A 22,033-nucleotide genomic window follows, 5' to 3' on the forward strand; every position below is an offset into this window, starting at 1 on the left:
TTAGCCCTGATTACAGACGACAATGATGGATATTCCGGGGCTTTTAGGTTCCCAAATAAGTGTTTCTAGATGAATAAAATATTTGCAGAACTTTCCTAACAGATAAGAGCGAACGCTCCGAGTCCTGAAGAAGTCCATCATTGTCCGGACTGACACAATGTAGCGGAAGGTATTCTCTGCTGGTCCTTTATCAAAATAAAAGCGCACACTGCTCAGGTCCGGCAGGTTAGGAACATTTCCTTCTCACAATGTCTGGATTTCTTTTAATATAACACAGGGGGAAAACATAACAACTATAATGTAAATAGAAGCACGCCACCTGAGGACACATAGAGGATACCTCCACATAGAAGGCAAAGATGTGTCCTGAGCAAGAGGAGAGAAATGTGCTCAATGCAAATAGAACAACCATAAAATAACACCCGATACACAAGAATATAACTACTATAATACTGCCCTATATATAAAAATATAACTACTATAATACTGCCCCTATGTACAAGAATATAACTGCTATAATACTGCCCCTATGTACAAGAATATAACTACTATAATACTGCCCTATATATAAGAATATAACTACTATAATACTGCCCCTATGTACAAGAATATAACTACTATAATACTGCCCCTATGTACAAGAATATAACTACTATAATACTGCCCCTATGTACAAGAATATAACTACTATAATACTGCTCATATGTACAGGAATATAACTACTATAATACTGCCCCCTATATACTAGAATATAACTACTACAATACTGCCCCTATGTACAAGAATATAACTACTACAATACTAACCCTATATACTACAATGTAACTACTACAATACTGCCCCTATATACTAGAATATAACTACTACAATACTGCCCCTATATACTAGAATATAACTACTATAATACTGCCCCCTATATACAAGAATATAACTGCTATAATACTGCCCCTATGTACAAGAATATAACTACTATAATACTGCCCCTATGTACAAGAATATAACTACTATAATACTGCCCTATATATAAGAATATAACTACTATAATACTGCCCCTATGTACAAGAATATAACTACTATAATACTGCCCCTATGTACAAGAATATAACTACTATAATACTGCCCCTATGTACAAGAATATAACTACTATAATACTGCTCATATGTACAGGAATATAACTACTATAATACTGCCCCCTATATACTAGAATATAACTACTACAATACTGCCCCTATGTACAAGAATATAACTGCTATAATACTGCCCCTATGTACAAGAATATAACTACTATAATACTGCCCTATATATAAGAATATAACTACTATAATACTGCCCCTATGTACAAGAATATAACTACTATAATACTGCCCCTATGTACAAGAATATAACTACTATAATACTGCCCCTATGTACAAGAATATAACTACTATAATACTGCTCATATGTACAGGAATATAACTACTATAATACTGCCCCCTATATACTAGAATATAACTACTACAATACTGCCCCTATGTACAAGAATATAACTACTACAATACTAACCCTATATACTACAATGTAACTACTACAATACTGCCCCTATATACTAGAATATAACTACTACAATACTGCCCCTATATACTAGAATATAACTACTACAACACTGCCCCTATATACAAGAATATAACTACTACAATACTGCCCCTATGTACAAGAATATAACTACTATAATACTGCCCCTATATAAAAGAATATAACTACTATAATACTGCCCCTATGTACAAGAATATAACTACTATAATACTGCCCCTATGTAAAAGAATATAACTACTATAATACTGCCCCTATTTACAAGAATATAACTACTATAATACTGCCCCTATGTACAAGATTATAACTACTATAATACTGCCCCCAAGCTGTGAGGTTGTGTGTGAGCAGTTCTCCTGATGTCTGGAGCAAGCCCAGGGCGGGGCCCCCCTGGGCGGGGAAGCTCCCCAGGCAAGGCCCAGGCTTCCCGGCCTACACTGGGACATGGCTCCCAGGCCTCTTCCATTGGGAATACCACCCCCAGAGTTGTTGTGAGACCTGTGAGTGTTGCACAAAGCTCCAGCAAGAAAGGAGAAAGTAAGGAATCCATGTGTCCTGTTTTGGGAGGTAAACAAACTCCAAGTGCAGCAAAGAAGCCAGAAGTGAGTGAAGGAAAGAAACAAAGTGTGCAGTGTTGTGATTCCTCCAGAGAGGCCCCGGTCAGTGCACAGCTCCAGCCAGGAGCTCAGCTTCCATCACCATCAGGTGTGCAGCTCAGCTCTCCGGCCCGCAGACAGAGGACATCTTTGGAGAAGCAGACCCTGCAAGAGAATCTCCAGCAGCAGCATGTGGTGTCCGGCATGGCGAGCTCAGGCCGCACCAGGTCGCAGTCCAGTGCCAGCGGTAAGCAAGTCCCAGTGCCTGGGTCCAGCAAGGCCACCATGCAGACATCTGTGGTGGAGGCCTCTGACAAGCCTGTATTCAAGGTCCCTGCACCTGTGGCCAAGCCTGAAGCTGTGGAGACGGGGCGTGCGCCCGAGCTGCAGCTGGCAGAGGAGATACCTGGACTGGTAAGGAAGATGGGTGAGTTGCAGACACATAAACAAATGCTGCAAAGTGAAATAGACTTTATTTACCACCTGAAGACCAGTCACCCTGATAACAATGCCACGTACGACATGAGGCTGAATGCGCTCGGTGTGGAGCTGGCCGGGGTGGTACAGGACATGGACTGTTGTCTGGAGGCGATGGGGCCCCTGAAGGAGACCTACGTGAATCGGGAGTGGTTTGCCTCCTATACACAAGACTGTGCTGTGGAGACCAGGACCCCCCACATAAAGTCAGAGACTGTTCAGGACGAGACCCCCCAGCAGCAGGCACGGCCGGTGGTACAGGCTGCACGCTTCTGCTTCCAGGAGGGGGCACCACTGCAGCAGCAGGGACAGCCTGTAGAGTCTGAACAGGAGCATACACCTCAGACTCTAGCTGAGGCACCACAAGTCTCAGCATGCTCCTCACAGGAGCAGGACAGTATGTGTGAGACTGTCTGTGCTGATGAGGCTGAGGCACAGCCTGGGGCTAATGACACTGTGCCCGTGGGGTCGGGGGCTGGAGGGGATTCACAATCTGTGATGGACGTTGCACTGTCTGATAATGATGTTGCTCAGGATAATGTACATGACGTATGTGACTATCCCCCTTTACCATCTAGTCCACAAGGTGTGACAGCCCCCCCTACTGCAGATCCTCTCCCTGTCAGTCAGCCCAGTGTGACCCAGCGGGTGCCCCCCAGGAATGCCTGGAGCCGCGGCGCCCCATCCTTCACCTCTAGTGCCAGATATACCGGCCAGACGTTTAAACGTATAAATGTTGTGCGTTTTAAGTACATGGGTGCCAAGGAGGATCTGCCGCAGCGCAGATATGTGGTGAGGGAGCTGCTGTGCCGCCAGATGGGGTTTGTGGTACATGAGATTCTGGCCGTCTCTAATCTGCAGGACAGGCAGGGCTATGAGGTCAGTTTCAAGCTCGTTGGTGATCTGGACAGATTCTGGGCCCATTATCCCAAGTTCAGGGACACCGAGGGCTGGAATAAGTTTTTGTTGGTTCCTATTTCCAGGCCAGATACTGTTACTGTAAATGTCACCTTCTGGAATGAGGCCGTTCCCCCACAGGACATCGAGGTGTGGCTCCGGAGACATTGTGACCTCGTCTCTGATCTCACCAAGGTCAGGGATGAGGATGGTATCTGGACAATGGGGTGGAAGATACAGGTGAAGCTGAGGCAATATAATAATATCACTGCCCACCTACCCAACTCCTTCTTCATTGGGAGGGAGAAGGGGAGATGTTACTACCCCGGGCAGCCCAGAAAATGCTTCAAATGTGGTGGAAAGGGTCATCTGGCCAATGCTTGTACTGTGGTGAAGTGCAGCCTGTGTGGGGACATCGGTCATGTCGCTGCAGACTGCCGGGACGTCAGGTGCAACCTCTGTGGTAAGATGGGCCATCCTCACAGGGACTGTCCAGACGCCTGGCACAACATCTGCAGAGAGTTACCGGATGAGGATGTGATGGCAGGGGCTGAGGCTCAGGAGGTAGTTGAGTTGGTGGCAGAGGCTCAGGAGGAGGATGTAATGTCAGGAGAGATACCGACCAACTCAGATGCCCACCAGGAGTCCGCCCTTGTGACGCCAGAGCAGCAGGGTACAAAGAGGAACATGGAGGTTGTCCCTCAGGTCCAGCAGCCTCACGTAGGCCCCTCTTCTGCATCACTCTTTGTGTCTGAGGACTGGAGCGTTAAGCACAATAAGAGGAAGAAAAAAAATGCGTCCTCTCGTAAACCTGAGGCAGAATATGACTCTGGTCAGAGTGCTAGCAAGGAGGTCCAGGGTTCTGCTGAAGTGATGGTCGTGTCCGGCAGGTATGGGGTGTTATCAGAGTCTAATGATGAGGACTATGAGAACGAGTTAAGGAAAATTGATGCTGAATGTGACAGGGATGTAGAGGACCATCCCCCGCCGAAAAGGAAGCCCATTTCTGTAGACCCTCAGGTAGAGACTGACATGGACACCAGTGGTGGACAGAACATCTTTGATTCATGATGATGGCTGTTACTCTGCTCCTTTTATATTGTGTTGTGATGGCCGGGTTCTCATTAACAGTAACTTCGAGTAATGTGAATAGTATTAAGGTGAGGAGGACAAGACATACGGTATATGAACATCTACGATACCTGGGCACTGATGTCATCTTCCTGCAGGAGACGCGACTGTCATCTCTGGGGCTTATGAGGGAGGCTGAGAGGGAATGGCGGTCCGGTCCATCATTCTGGTCACTGGCTGTGGAGCCTTACGCCGGGGTCGCTGTCCTGTTTAGCACCAATGACGTGACTGTACATAGGATGACGGAGGTGGTCATGGGGAGGTGTCTGGTTCTGGAAGTCACTATCCATGGTAGGCGACTCCGGCTTATTAACATCTATGGGCCACAGACGGTGACTGACAGGATCCAGCTTTATAATGATGTCAAGCCTTACCTCTTCACTTCTCTTCCAGTGGTGATGGCGGGGGACTTTAATGCGATACTGACATCTGGTGACAGTTCCTCAGGCAGGACAGTGACCAGGGATGGTAAGGTCCTACGGAACATCATAACGCAGGCAGGGCTGACTGACGCTTTCGCACAGGGAGGTCGGCAGCCTAAGTTCACATATTCTTGTTCCAACAGAAGCAGTAGGATAGATTTTGTGTTTGTGAGTCCTACTGAGGCTGTCGGCGCCCTGAGTGAGAAGGTCGTCCCTTACTCTGATCACCTCGCTTTGTGCTTGTGCCTAGGGGTCTCTACCCGTCCGGACATTGGTAGAGGGTTGTGGAGGCTTAATTCCAGTCTCCTGGATGATGTTTATGTCCAGAGCTGTATCCACTCCCTTATGGAGCTTCATCTAGACAGGGCTGACTTCTATGACAACATGACCGACTGGTGGGAGGACGTCAAGGAGGATATCAGATCCCTCTTGCAGAGACTGTCAGTTAATAAAGGGAGGAATAAGTACAGCCAGTACCTAAGACTGCGTAAAGAATTGGAGTCATTGTATTCGGCGGGTGGGGTTGACAGAGTAAGGATTAACCGGCTGAAATCTGAGATAAGGCAGTATCAGTACAGTAGGTACACCTCCCTGGTTCTTGAGCGAGATTATGGGTCCTTAGGGGCCCCTGATCCGTTTGAGAATTGCAGGGAGAGGGTGGCCAAGAAAATGGTCACAGGTCTCACTGATTCCCAGGGTGTATTGCAGGATTCACGGGAGGGTATCCTGGGGGTGGTGAGATCTTACTATGCTGACTTGTTTCAGAGGAAGGTTTTGGATAGGGATAAGATGGCTCAATTCTTGGAGGCAACTCCAGTGCTTGATACTAATGATCTGGACTTTTCTCCTTTGACAGCAAAATTAACGGTGGAGGAAGTTAAGGAGGCTATTGATAAATTATGTCTGAAGAAGGCACCAGGTCCAGATGGTATTACAGCAGAGTTTTATAAGAAATTTAGAGACCTCCTGGCTCCAATCCTTGTGGATGTGTATAGCAATTGCCTAGAAATTCACCTGATGCCTCCATCCATGAGAGTCTCCTCGTTGGTTCTGCTGTCTAAGGGTAAAGAGCCGAGCGACATCAGGAACTGGAGGCCGATTGCCCTCCTGAATGTGGACAGGAAGATTCTGGCAAAGATCCTCTTTTCTAGATTAGTTTGTTTGTCTCCGGCACTGTTGGCAGGCTCTCAGTTTGGCACAGTAAAAGGGCGGAACATCTCTGGAGCAGTCATCTCGATACGGGAGATGTTCGAGAGATGTAAAGCTCAGCGGTGTGGGAGATATGTTGTGAGTCTGGACCAGGCTAAAGCCTTTGACAGGGTTGATCATGACTATCTGTGGGCGACTTTGTCAAAGTACGGTATTCCGGGAAAATTTGTGGATTGGCTGAAGACACTGTACAGAGAGGCGGTGAGCTTTCCTCTGATTAATGGTTGGCAGGGTGACACTTTTGGAGTTGAGGCAGGGGTGAGACAGGGCTGCCCATTGAGTCCACTCCTGTATGTTTTTGCCCTGGACCCGTTTCTGAGGTCACTGCAGGAGTGCGATTTTCAGGGGGTGTCGGTCCCCCACTGCTTGCCTCTGAATGTTGTTGCCTATGCGGATGATGTGACGTTGGTGATCTCCAATCCTCATGAGGTGCAGATGTTATCTGTGTCCATCAGAAGCTACTCAGAGGCCTCCGGGTCTCTGGTCAACCTTGAGAAGAGTCAAGCTCTGTGGACATTAGACACTGATCCCGGCTTTGATCTGCCGCAGTTTGCCAATGCCTCCACCCATATTAAGATCCTAGGGGTTAAATTCGGGAGGGATGATAATGCCAGGCTAAATTGGGAGGAGAAATTGGAAACCGGAAATGTGAAGGTTCAGCGATGGAAGAACTGGAGGCTGACCTACAGAGAAAGGGTCACTATGTTGAAGACTTACCTGGTCCCCGTGTTTTTGTATGTCTCTGTCATTTTCCCTTTGCCAGAGCCTTTCTCAGCGAGGCTCTTCAGCCTGTTCTTCCAGCTCTGGTGGGGGAATAGGCTGAACCTAGTAAAGAGGGGAGTAACGTACTTACAGCGGAGAGAGGGTGGGTTGGATATGTTGAATCCAAGGGTTTTCTTTGACTCCTTGTTTCTGAAGGTGAATTTTGGGAACATGGACTCAAACAGTAGCTCCCTGTGGGTGAATAGTATCCGGTACTGGATATTGCCTTTTGCAGAGTCTTGGGTGCGAGGCGGCAGTCTCAAGAGGAGGAGATGGACGGGTGACCACCTCCCCCAGTATCTGGACTATGGTCTGAAGTGTGTCAGGAAGTGGGGACTGCAGAGGTCTTACATTGAGAGCAACACGAGAAGGGACCTGTATGCTCGGATATGTGGGACTTTCTTCCATTCTCCACTGGCCCTGAGGGACTGTGTCACGACCACCCTTCAGGACAGTCTCAGGTTCCTGAACGGGAGACGACTTCCTTCCAAACTGTTTGATATTACTTGGCTTTCGCTCCATAGTCGGCTCTTTGTCCGGGGGAATCTGAAGTTTCTGAGCGTCTCTGATCGGACCTGTCCCCTTGGTTGTCGGCAGGAGGAGACTATGGATCACTTTATATGTGATTGCTGGGGAGGAAGGAAGATCCGGGAGGAAGTGTCCGATCGTCTCCAAATCCCCAGACTGCGGACCCTAAAGTATCCTGACATAGTGTACGGTGTCCCCTCAAATGTCAGTAATATCGACAGAGAGACCATGTATATCATAATTAGTGTCATCAAGTACTACCACTGGCACATGAGGACCCGGGTATCACTGCACAATGAGCCATTTGATCACACCGCTGCAGCCGATCAGGTTATGTCGGAGCTCCGGTGGATCAAAACCATAGAAATTGGAAGGAGTCAGAGGAACGCCACATTATGGAGGAATGTGAGGTTCAGTTAGGAGATATGGTGTTTTTTTTTTTTTTTTTTCTCTCTCTCTGCTAACGGTGGAATTCATCATTTATTTATGCATGTAATGTGATTATTTAGTGCTTTTGTATATGTGACTGCAGAATGCAGTGATTTGTGTTTTCTTCGGGCAATTTTGTGTTTTTATAATTGTATTTGTTTGTTTTATAATAAAAATTGCCCCTATGTAAAAGAATATAACTACTATAATACTGCCCCTATTTACAAGAATATAACTACTATAATACTGCCCCTATGTACAAGATTATAACTACTATAATACTGCCCCCTATATACTAGAATATAACTACTACAATACTGCCCCTATGTACAAGAATATAACTACTACAATACTAACCCTATATACTAGATTGTAACTACTACAATACTGCCCCTATATACTACAATGTAACTACTACAATTCTGCCCCTATATACAAGAATATAACTACTACAATACTGACCCTATATAAAAGAATATAACTACTATAATACTGCCCCTATGTACAAGAATATAACTACTATAATACTTCCACTATGTACAAGAATATAACTACTATAATACTGCCCCTATGTACAAGAATATAACTACTATAATACTTCCACTATGTACAAGAATATAACTACTATAATACTGCTCCTATGTACAAGAATATAACTACTATAATACTACTCCTATGTACAAGAATATAACTACTATAATACTGCCCCTATGTACAAGAATATAACTACTATAATACTGCCCCTATGTACAGGAATATAACTACTATAATGCTGCCCCTTTTTGGTTATTACATCGTACACTATTGCTATATGTATAATATTACAGTTAGGTCCAGAAATATTTGGACAGTGACACAAGTTTTGTTATTTTAGCTGTTTACAAAAACATGTTCAGAAATACAATTATATATATAATATGGGCTGAAAGTGCACACTCCCAGCTGCAATATGAGAGTTTTCACATCCAAATCGTAGAAAGGGTTTAGGAATCATAGCTCTATAATGCATAGCCTCCTCTTTTTCAAGGGACCAAAAGTAATTGGACAAGGGACTCTAAGGGCTGCAATTAACTCTGAAGGCGTCTCCCTCGTTAACCTGTAATCAATGAAGTAGTTAAAAGGTCTGGGGTTGATTAGAGGTGTGTGGTTTTGCATTTGGAAGCTGTTGCTGTGACCAGACAACATGCGGTCTAAGGAACTCTCAATTGAGGTGAAGCAGAACATTCTGAGGCTGAAAAAAAAGAAAAAATCCATCAGAGAGATAGCAGACATGCTTGGAGTAGCAAAATCAACAGTCGGGTACATTCTGAGAAAAAGGAATTGACTGGTGAGCTTGGGAACTCAAAAAGGCCTGGGCGTCCACGGATGACAACAGTGGTGGATGATCGCCGCATACTTTCTTTGGTGAAGAAGAACCCGTTCACAACATCAACTGAAGTCCAGAACACTCTCAGTGAAGTAGGTGTATCTGTCTCTAAGTCAACAGTAAAGAGAAGACTCCATGAAAGTAAATACAAAGGGTTCACATCTAGATGCAAACCATTCATCAATTCCAAAAATAGACAGGCCAGAGTTAAATTTGCTGAAAAACACCTCATGAAGCCAGCTCAGTTCTGGAAAAGTATTCTATGGACAGATGAGACCAAGATCAACCTGTACCAGAATGATGGGAAGAAAAAAGTTTGGAGAAGAAAGGGAACGGCACATGATCCAAGGCACACCACATCCTCTGTAAAACATGGTGGAGGCAACGTGATGGCATGGGCATGCATGTGTCACGGCTAGGTGGACGGGCAGACCCAGGAGGTGGATCCACTGGGCCGAACTCCTAGATGGTAGTAAAGAGTCCGGTAGCTGGAACACTATAAACAGCAGAACAGTCCGTGCACACGAGTATAGCGGAGAAGTCCCTGGGACCACGGAGTCACGGGTGGTAGTCCGGGTGACGCAGCTCAGGTTCGGAAGCCGAGATGATGTCAGGCGGGGTCCGGAACCTTTGGAGCGAGATGACGGGTCACCGCAGGGATCCGAGATGGTGCGGACTGTCAGGATGGCAGATGGACAGCGTTCGGGGTTCAGGATACGGCAGGACTGGATGGCGAGGCAGGCACGGCTCTACAAGAGAGATAGGTGAGTATATACACATATACACCAGGAGACCTGACTCCTAGCTTAGGAAACACGAAGATCAGGCCCCGCCCCCTTGGACAATAACCCCCTTTATACCCTGTACCTGTTTAGCCTCATTTCCTGTTAATGGACGCTGGCCCTTTAAGAAAGGGTCAGTGACCGCGCGCGCGCCCTAATGCGCATGCGCGCCGCCCGGGTGCCAGAAGCCAGGGAAGGAAGCTGAGAGGAGGACGCAGGGGAGCCGGCCAGGGCCTGGGAAGCCGTCGGGCGCCGGGATCGGAGACCAGGGGGCCTGGGAAGGACGGGCACCGGAGGCTGGAGAGCGGGGAGCGTGGCAGGTGAGCCGGGGAGCGGGGGTGAGGACCCGGGGAGCGGAACCGAGGACCCGGGAAGGGGAGCCGAGGACCCGGGGAGCGTGACAGCATGGCTTTCAATGGCACTGGGTCACTTGTGTTTATTGATGACATAACAGCAGACAAGAGTAGCCGGATGAATTCTGAAGTGTACCGGGATATACTTTCAGCCCAGATTCAGCCAAATGCCGCAAAGTTGATCGTACGGCGCTTCATAGTACAGATGGACAATGACCCCAAGCATACAGCCAAAGCTACCCAGGAGTTCATGAGTGCAAAAAAGTGGAACATTCTGCAATGGCCAAGTCAATCACCAGATCTTAACCCAATTGAGCATGCATTTCACTTGCTCAAATCCAGACTTAAGACGGAAAGACCCACAAACAAGCAAGACCTGAAGGCTGCGGCTGTAAAGGCCTGGCAAAGCATTAAGAAGGAGGAAACCCAGCGTTTGGTGATGTCCATGGGTTCCAGACTTAAGGCAGTGATTGCCTCCAAAGGATTCGCAACAAAATATTGAAAATAAAAATATTTTTTTGGGTTTGGTTTATTTGTCCAATTACTTTTGACCTCCTAAAATGTGGAGTGTTTGTAAAGAAATGTGACAATTCCTACAATTTCTATCAGATATTTTTGTTCAAACCTTCAAATTAAACGTTACAATCTGCACTTGAATTCTGCTGTAGAGGTTTCATTTCAAATCCAATGTGGTGGCATGCAGAGCCCAACTCGCGAAAATTGTGTCACTGTCCAAATATTTCTGGACCTAACTGTATATGATCAGGGTTGGGTGGGAGCCTGTTATGCTTTCTGCGCGCTCCTCCGTGTTGCTTTCTGGCGTCTCTGACCACATTACAGTAGCTCTACATCTTCCTCCATAAATAAATGCGCTCCATGTCCCGGCTGGAGATGATGACGCGGCTCCTCCTCTTCTTCAGCTTCTCGGGTTCGCTTTGATTCCTCTTCTGGGATTTGGGTTTGTGCGGAGATGATGTGATTGTAGCTGTAAAGTCTATTTGCGCCGATGTTTGCTTCATATTGAAATCACTAACGAGACATCTGGAAGGAGTTTGATCATGAAGTCAGTAATAGTCCGCCACCTGAAGAACATTAGGTCTCAGCCCGGTGCCCGCTGCAGGGGATAAAACCGCTTCCCCATAAAGCGCAACCTGCAGTCCTGTAAAGTAAATGGTGACATCTTGGATCTCGTGCTGCTCCATCATCGGGGAATAGGGATTGTGCCGTGTGTACATAGTCTCAGGGTCTAAGTCCAGGAGGTGTCCAATATCCACATGGTGCAGGAACACATATGGATACTATATATCATCCACCAGGTTATGAAAGCAGCTAAACTACCGCTGGAAAATCAAAGCATTTCTGCTTATTTTTCATTAAATTTCGCATTAAGAAAGTCAAATTCGTCATGAAATGAAAATCTCCTAATAAGGAATTATGGAATATTAGGAAGTCCTTAAAGAATTACCCACAACTCCTTACAGGGAGCTACAAGAGGGTGCAGATAGAGATAGTGGAAGAGAACTAGGGGGAGGTTTCTTCTGCTGCAAGCTTCCTCCCAGTATACAATATATGTAAGAAGCCATTACACAGTGTTGCCCGTCCTATCAACTGATTTCTCACATTGGACATCAGTTGTCACTCACAGACTAGGGTAGATCCAGTGTAAGGCCAAACACAGAACAGGGAGCATCACAACACAAGGGGTACACCGGGGACACTGTAACAGCGGTGGGACTTAGTGCTAGTGAGAGGGAAGATGGACACCTCTCTCACTTACCTACAGCTATACCCTGCACTCCTTGCCAGTCCCTATACAGGTTCCTCACTTGTCGCCAAGCAGGAACCTGAAGACTTGAGATGACCCTACAATAGTACTGGCTAGTGAGTAGGCAGGTGAAGGATGCTAGCCCCACCACTGCACTAAAACAACACACCAGGGAAGAAAGACAGACAGGAGGAAAACAGACTCCTGTAGCCAGCACCAAGACTGCAGCCACATCAGCAACTCCAAGGCCAGAACCCAAATGATCAAAAATAACCAGCCCCCTCTGCTGGTAGCAGAGGGTATATAAAGGGACTGGGAGTGGTCCCAAACCAGAAACACCTGGGAAGGTAAGGGAGGACCCTGCTCACGAGGAGGAGAGAGGACCCTGCCCATGTGGAGGAGAGAAGATACTGTCCAAAAGCAGGAGAGAGGTCCCTGCCCACGAGGAGGAAAGAGGACCCTGCTCACGAGGAGGAGAGAAGACCCTGCCCATGAGGAGGAGAGAAGACCCTGCCCATGAGGAGGAGAGAAGACCCTGTCCACAAGGAGGAGAGAGGTCCCTGCCCACGAGGAGGAGAGAGGACCCTGCTGCGAAGGCTCACAGTCAACAGGGGATGGGTGAGGACACAGGTGATGGTGGAGCTGCTTGGGCAGCGGTAAAGTGAACTGAGGGTTACTGCAAGTTGTAGGCTTCTCGGAAGAGATGGGTCTTCAGATTCCTTTTGAAGCTTTACACAGTAGGTGAGAGTCTTATGTGTTGGGGTAGAGCGTTCCAGAGTATGAGGGAGGCACGGGAGAAATCTTGGATGCGATGGTGGGAAGAGGAGATAAGAGTGGAGTAGAGAAGGAGATCTTGTGAGGATCGGAGGTTGCGTGCAGGTAGGTACCGGGAGACTAGGTCACAGATGTAAGGAGGAGACAGGTTGTGGATGGCTTTGTATGTCATGGTTAGGGGTTTTGAACTGGAGTCTTTAGGCAATGGGAAGCCAGTGAAGAGATTTAGAGATTGGCGAGGCTGGGGGAGGAGGCCAGGTGGATTAATTGGGCGGCAGAGTTTAGGATAGATTGGAAGAGTGCAAGAGTGTTAGAAGGGAGGCCAGAGAGCAGGAGGTTACAGTAGTCAAGGCGGGAAATGATGAGGGCAAGCACTAGTGTTTTTGCAGAGTCTTGGTTAAGGAATGTATGGATCTGGGAAATGTTTGAGTTGGAAAGAGCAGGAGGTGGAAGGAGTGCGGACATGTGGCTTGAAGGAGAGAGAAGAGTCAAGGCTTACCCCTAGGACTGGGGAGAGGGAGCAGCCATTGAGTTGTTGGGGGCTTGAGTGAGATTGGGAAAGATGACGAATTCTGTTTTGTCCATATTAAGTTTTAGAAATTGAGCAGAGAAAGAAAGAAAAAACAGTCAGTGGGGCCTCAATGGGACATATAACCGCCATAGAGTGCTAATTCTAAGCTACCGATGGTGACCTGCTGGCACGGAGAACAATGTTACCGAATTTCTTCTACTTCTTAACTGAAGGAAATTGTAAACCGTGTTTCCTAACTCTATTCATGTGGATTAATATAATATATCTGTCTGAGAAGGTCGGATAATAGGAAATGTAATCCACGGTGAAAAAACCTGTCTGGAGAAAAGACGCTGGAGCTTTCCAAGGTATTATCCGGACGGAGGAAAGTCTCCGGACAGCGGCAGCAGCGTTGTCATCTACTGATGGATGGAGTGACGGGTCTGTCTGTGCCGGGGAGGTCTCACTGTGCACCGTCTATAGCCAGGGTCAGGATCAATCAGAGAAACCATAAGACATTTTTTTTCTGCACTTTCCAAAAATTCTGTTGGAAAAAGAACACAATAGTAAATATTAATAAATAGAAAACATAGTAAAAAGTATTGTCCAATTCTGTCAAATTGTTGCCCCTTTGTGCCGCTCTGGGGAATATGGTGTGTGTGGTTGAGAAATGATGAATTAGTCGCCTTCCCACCGCTAAAGGGGGCACCGCAGACGACGACCTCTAGAAATCAAATATATGTCATCCTTGATACCATTTGAACCCAGTACCCCAATGCTGCAAAGCAACAGTGCTAACCACTGAGCCACCGTCCTGCCCATATCCAACAGTAATTGTTATTAAATAGATCCTAGACCTGATGAAGCTGCTGTACTTACATATAAGAATGGCTGTGTCATCCTTTCTGTAAGTTTAAACTCAATCTCTGCCAATCTAGCCCAACTGAGACATCCTCAGTGTCCCTCCTCCCTGCTGCTGCTGCTGAGATCTCTTGCTGCTCAGTATAAGCTGCAGCTAGTTATTCGGCTGGTGGGAGGAGAGTGAATATTCTTGAACTTTTCAGCTTTCTCATTCTTATACTGGATTTATAAAATCCTCATCCTAGTATCAGTCATTCTTACATGAATCTTCAAAGTAAGTGAAAGAATTGCGCCTCGCTGACACCGGGAAGAAAACTGCAACTATTGGGGGAAGCCGGGCACAGGCAGCGGCGCAGGTATCAGTGCTTTGCATTTCACTAATCAGGTGGAGAAAGTTGAGCTGAATGTCGCCGTTGTTCAATTTTTTCAACATTTCATATTTTATCATCTCCACATTGGAAGTCCTGTAGATAAAATGAAGCTTTAATATCTGGTGTGGAGCTTTCATGCCCCCCTCGCCAATAGGGGGTACCTGGCATAGAATCCCAGTGTACTGCATAACTTTGCAAGTACACCAGCTTCATCAAGTCTAAGAGATCTATTTAATAATGCAAGCAATTAATTTGTGAAATCTGATGAATGATCAATAAGTTATTATGGGGAGCTTTGCAGTCTGTGGGGCCATAGTGAAGCCCCTGACTTCATACCGGGGTTTCTTCTTAGAAATGTATAAAGAACAGTGATGGGTGGACCTGCAGATATCCGGGATCGGTGTCTCCAACTGGGTTTTAAAAAAAAGAAAAAACCCCAGTTCAAGGTATTCACCCTGGATATCTGGCCGGATGTCGGTCCCCATAGAAGTCTATGGGGACCAGAATCAGGTGCTTAAACATGGTGGTAGAAGGTATAGGGAGATAGGAGCAAGCGTGTTATACTTACCGGTATCCACACAGCTGTAACTGCTTCCGGGTCCGCTCGTTATCTTTATGCATATGCACTGCTTCTCCCGCCCACCGCTAGTCCTGGTGTCTCTAAAGTGTTAAAAGAGGGTGGTGTTTTTTTGTATTCTATTTCAAATAAAGAATTATATTTGGTGTCTGTGTTTGTTTTCACTTACAGATTAGCGACAGGGGCCTCATAGATGCCTGCCATTACCAATCTAGGGCTTAGTGGAAGCTGTGAGCTGTCATTAACCCCTTAATACTGCACTTGCCACCACACCAGGGCAATTGGGATGAGAAGGGTAAAGTTCCAGGATTGTCACATCTAATGGCTGTGACAATCCTGGGTGGCTGCAGGCTGCTATTTTTAGGCTGGGGGGCCCAATAAGCATGGGCTCCCCCAGACCGGGAATACCAGCCCCTAGCTGTTGGTTTTATCAAGGCTGTACATAGCATACCAGTGTACAGCCACGCAGAAACCGGTAAGTATGAAGCACTTGCTTTGTTTTTATTTTCTTTATTTTTCCTTTATTTTTCCTAATTACCCGAGTTGACGGACCTGGATCATTATCTGGAGTTCCCTAAGACCTCTAGGCTCGGGGTTGGTGCTTGGGTCCTTTAGAACCAGCACACATCCAGAGTTTTACAGTCAGAGTCCGCCCATCACTATAAAGAATCAATATAAAAAAAATGGTGGCATGATGGCTCATAGTATAAAACTAATTGGTCTCTGCGTTATCAGACATTAAAAAATGTATAAAAAAAATCAGTGCTTTCCAGAATAATAATAATAATCTTAATATTATAATATGAATATTAATATTAAATATAATAAAATAATATAATAATAATATTAAATAATTAAATAATAAGAATTATATACACCTTATTACTTAATATCTTTGTCTATTGCAATTAAAGATCAGGGATCCAGGATTAGTAACAACAGGACAGATAAAATAGAAAAACGGCTAAAGTGACGTATAAAACCGAGCCGCCATCTTTGCGCCCGCCGTGTGCCTCTTCTCCCACAGAGCTGACATTGTTCGTGCCCCTTTCACACCTCCGTTTATTTTCTTTATCGGGTATTTAATTCTAGGGCCCAGAAAACAGATGTAAATCGCAGCTTTAAAGGGGCTCCCCGATCAGATATAAAGGGGCCTCCGAGCTCATTAAAATGTCATCCCGCTCCCGAAAAAGAAAGATTTTACAAGCAGCCGAGGTCTTGTCGGTTTTCCCTCCGAGGCTGCAGATATCAGGAAGGATTCTTCTGAAACTTTTTGCAATTGAGCAATTTTTTATTGAATTAGTCATGTTCATTAGAATGAATGAAGGGCCTGTAAATAGCTGAGATGAGGGGTGGGGATGGATCTATGGGGTTTGGTGAGGGTCAGTGGGTGACGCAGGGACACGATTTATTGCACAGCCACGCACCGCCTCTGTTTGCATTGAATTCATCACTTAAACAACTTCCCTTCAGGGGGCACAAGACGAGATTTACACCCCTGAGCCGCACAATGCAGACCCTCACTATCTCCTCCTATGTGCCGGGCAAGGGGCTATTCACTTCTCTCAGGGTCCCATCATTAGTACAGATCCGCCATTAGCTGGGACACGGAGAAATCACTAAAAACTGGAGATAAAGGGATCTGTCAATATTGGAATTTGCAGACTTACTTAAATTTGGCTGGAAAATTCAGCATAACGACCATAGAATCCCCTCATCCTTACTAAGATACATTGTTACGGTACTTTTTTTTAGCAATAGTGGCCCCTTTACCTCTTGGGTCCCTGTGCGGCCCCACAGGTTGCACCAGTAATATGCACAACCTGACCCACTAGTGGGTGCATGTGCACCATATGTATAACACTGAAGTGGGCATTGGGGTGCCCCAAGAGAGAAGGGGCATAGGCCAGGTTGGCTGGATCCTTATATTAGTGCTTGTTAAAAACGTTTCATTGGAAATTTCCAGTTTCACAAATGTGAAGTATTTATTTCAAGATCAGGATGGGTTCTATTAAAATGGTTTCAGCTTTTGGATAAGACAGAATTCCTCAATGATAAAGTGGTCACATCATGCTCTCCATGATCAGCTGTAAACTAGGGGTGTGTTGGTATATGCAACAGATGAGGACTTCTTTGTATGTGTGAAGGAGGACTTTATGCTGATCTAACAGTAGATGGCGATGTTGTGTAAAGTTTCGTTACTCATTGTATTGTAAAAAGTCTTTTGTTTTTCTTCCTGGTTTTGGTTTCTCTTCCTGATGCAATGCTGTATGACTGTGCATATTTGTTACCTCGTGCTCTAAAAAGTAAAGAGCTTGTTATCCCATGTAATCTGCTCTGTGAACCTTCTTCTACACCTGGGAAGCTAGAAGCTGTGCACCAGGGTGTTCCGTTCACTGCAGTGTTCCTACAGGACAAAGAGAGCATTACACAGATTTCATGTAAATCATTGGACAGTGTAACACTCGCTGCCGGAGATGGTAAAGTGGTGAGCTTAAGTGGACCCACTAGACCACAGGGAAACCCCAAGCTTACCCGTTAGAGGGGTAGAAATCTGGACTGTGGCAGCTGACCCCCAAGACATGGGCGGACACCAGAGCAGACAGGCAGAGTCTCTAGAGTAGACAGGGACCACTAGGGTAGCTGAGGCTGACAACACAGGCAGGACAGACACAGTCACTAGTACCAACAGGGCAAGATGGACAGGTAGCAGGTACCAACAGGACAGGACAGACTGGTAGCCAGGTACAGGCAGAATGGACTGGCAGAGTCCCTAGCAAGGCTGGGACTACCGGAATGGCTGAGGCAGATGGCACAGCCAGGATGGACACAGTCACTTGTACCAACAGGGCTGGAAGGACAGGAGCAAGGTACAGGCAGGGACAGGACTGAAACCAGGTGCCAACAGGGCAGGACGGGTTGCGACCAGGTACAGGCAGGGGCAGGACTGGATTCAACTGACAATAAGGCAGGACAGGCTAGAGCCAGGTACAGGCCGGAACAGGACTGGAACCAGGTGTCAACAGAGCCAGGTACAGACTAGGACAGGACTGGAACCATGTGTCAACAGGGCAGGACAGGCTGCGACCAGGTACAGGCAGGACAGACATGGAAGGACAGACAGGTGACCTGACAACTAGCTAGACAGAACACAACTAACAGAACTGAATGCATTGAACAGGCACCGCCCCTAATGGGAGCTTGCCTTAAGTATCCAGTGCCTCTCAGCGATAGGCTGAGAGGCACTTCCTAGGAGTGGCGCGCTGGCCCTTTAGGAGGAAGACCGCAATGTACGCGCGCACTTTAGGAGCACTCCCGAAGGACCTGTGATGCGCGCACAGGTCCGGGAGGGGAGGCAGGAAGAAGCCATGTGAGGGTTTACGGGGACGCTGGCCCGTGTAAAGAGACCCAGCCGCAGCGATGAGTGAGAGTACATCTCTGCACAGGGGAGAACGAGGAGTGCAGGGACACAACGCTACAGTCAGTGTAACATATGGGCGGGCTGGGTCCTCCAGTGTTAGAGATGCCCTGTGCATCCCCTCTCTTTTTATGGAAAATCGTGAAGTCTCAATTGCATCTCACCTGAAATGTTTCACCAGTCAATAAGTAACATTTCTATGAGTCGGACATGTGGGCTTAGCCCCACTCTGCCCCCATTTTGTCAGAGTTGTCTGAAAATGCCAAAAGTTGCAAAACTTTTCAAAGTGTTCTGCACCATGATTCAGGGTTTTCCTTTCTGAATCATTCTTGGAAATCCTCACCTAGAAGGTAACTGCTCAACCATTCACGCTTAAGACTCTTTAATGTACAAATTATGCAAATATAAAGTTTGCTAAATAAATCCCGGGTGAAGAATACTTGGAAAAGGTCCAAATTTGATGTGAATGGATACAATGTAATACCTCATTTCTCCTGCGGGCGCGCTGCAGGGAAACTCCACACCTACTGCCAGGCTTTCTTGCAGATTAGAAATGATCAATAATTTAATAGGAGGAAATTCTATTGTCAGTTGTCAGGTTCCCTTTGAACAATTAGGGATTGACTACCCCGCCCCCCTTTTGTAGTATATTCCTACTTATTTGATCATTGACACATATTTACGTTATTTCTCGCATCCGTCTATGAAGTATTTTGCTTACAGTTACAAAATCTAGAATATTTTTCTCTGCTGGAAACAAATCCATCTTTCTCCCTGACCCGTGTTTACATATTTGTGGGTTCTGATCGTAAAATGTTGTGTCACTGCGGGGAATTTTTTGGCGTTCCCAAATCTCCTGGAATTCTGTTCATTTCTTGTTATTTTTCATATAGAAAAGTTTTTAGATTGTTCCAAAAAATGAATCGAGGTTGAAATACGAGAACGGATCTGATTTTGCCTCGTAAGAATTTAATGATTCTTAGAAAGAAGAAGTTTGCCTCCTGTGAAATGTCATCTCCCTAGAGCTGTATGTATAATGCAAACCCGGCATGTACATATAGATTGTGTAAGAAATGATGGAGACGAAGGAGAATAAATCAGCCGGAAATATCTTACCTATTTCTTATTCTGTGTGCAACACTGCCCCTAGTGGCCACTGGCTGTTATTACTGATTACAATTCTTATCAGATACAATTAAAGTATTGTGAAAAACTGAGTTCCAGCCTTTGTAAAATATATATTCCAATCTCCTGGTCCAATACCTGCAATGGCGCCCCCTGCTGATGTTTTGATTCCTTCTCAAAATGACCACTGACCTCTCTGTTGCAAAACTGATAAGAGCCATAAGCAAAAGAGTTAAAATTTTGCCTAAATCTAAAGGGTAACTCCAATCATAATAACTCCGACCATGTTTCATACCACGACATATATATATATATATATATATATATATATATATACAGTACACATGAAAAGTTTGGACACACCTTCTCATTCAAAGAGTTTTCTTTATTTTCAGGACTCTGAAAATTGTAGATTAACATTGAAGGCATCAAAACTATGAATTAAAACATGTGGAATGAAATAGTTAACAAAAAAGTTGGAAACAACTGAAAATATGTCTTATATTCTAGGTTCTTCAAAGTATCCCCCTTTTGCTTTGATTACTGCTTTGCACACTCTTGGCATTCTCTTGATGAGCTTCAAGAGGTAGTCACTGGAAATGGTCTTCCAACAGTCTTGAAGGAGTTCCCAGAGATGCTTAGCACTTGTTGGCCCATTTGCCTTCACTCTGCGGTCCAGCTCACTTCAAACCATCTCGATTGGGTTCAGGTCTGGTGACTGTGGAGGCCAGGTCATCTGGCGTAGCACCCCATCACTCTCCTTCTTAGTCAAATAGCCCTTACACAGCCTGGAGGTGAGTTTGGGGTCATTGTCCTGTTGAAAAAGAAATAATGGTCCAACTAAACGCAAACTGGATGGAATAGCACGCCGCTGCAGGATGCTGTGGTAGCCATGCTGGTTCAGTATGCCTTCAATTTTGAATAAATCCCCAACAGTGTCACCAGCAAAGCCCCCCCACACCATCACCCCTCCTCCTCCATGCTTCACGGTGGGAACCAGCCATGTAGAGTCCATCTGTTCACCTTTTCTACAAAGACACGGTGGTTGGATCCAAAGATGTCACATTTGGACTCATCAGACCAAAGCACAGATTTCCCCTGGTCTAATGTCCATTCCTTGTGTTCTTTAGCCCAAACAAGTCTCTTCTGCTTGTTGCCTGTCCTTAGCAGTGGTTTCCTAGCAGCTATTTTACCATGATGGCTGCTGCGCAAAGTCTCCTCTTAAAAGTTGTTGTAGAGATGAGAAGGTGTGTCCAAACTTTTGGTCTGTACTATATATATATCTATCTGTATGTCAAGTGGCCGGGTTATGTTGGTGGTTGTAGTTTTCCATCCACCAGGAATAACACAATATAAGCAGTTATGCATTATACTTTACAGGACATGGGGCCTGCGCCGGTGTTAATGTGTTGTTTTTCCAGTGATATTTTCATAACGTAACCAGCGGTTATTTCAGCGCGGTCGTAGGGACGATGACATCACACTGTTTGCTCGAGCGCAGCTGTATTCTGCTGTTATCAGTTATACAAACAGAGAATGAGACGAATGTTCCAAAGACATTAATTTCTGTCCTGAAGTATAAATAGGTCTGTTTTTTCTTTCTGTGATCTGTCTCCCTGCCAAGAGATTCACACTGGAGATCACAGAGAAATGAAAATATTATATCAAAATGAAGCAAATCTCATATGTTCAGTATTAGTTATGACCCGTGACTTCTGCAGAGTCATTAACTCTAAGCGTACTGCCCTGAAAGACTGTAAAATAAGTGATTAAATAATAAATGCTGAATATATTACAAGAATATAACTACTATAATACTGCCCCTATGTACAAGAATATAACTACTATAATACTGCCCCTATGTACAAGAATATAACTACTATAATATTGCCCCTATGTACAAGAATATAACTACTATAATACTGCACCTATGTACAAGAATATAACTACTATAATACTGCCCCTGTGTACAAGAATATACCTACTATAATACTGCCTCCTATGTACAAGAATATAACAGCTATAATACTGCCCCTATATACAAGAATATAACTACTATAATACTGCTCCTATGTACAAGAATATAACTACTATAATACTGCTCCTATGT

This window comes from Anomaloglossus baeobatrachus, chromosome 8 (genome assembly GCF_048569485.1).
Source record: "Anomaloglossus baeobatrachus isolate aAnoBae1 chromosome 8, aAnoBae1.hap1, whole genome shotgun sequence".
In the NCBI taxonomy this organism is placed as follows: domain Eukaryota; kingdom Metazoa; phylum Chordata; class Amphibia; order Anura; family Aromobatidae; genus Anomaloglossus; species Anomaloglossus baeobatrachus.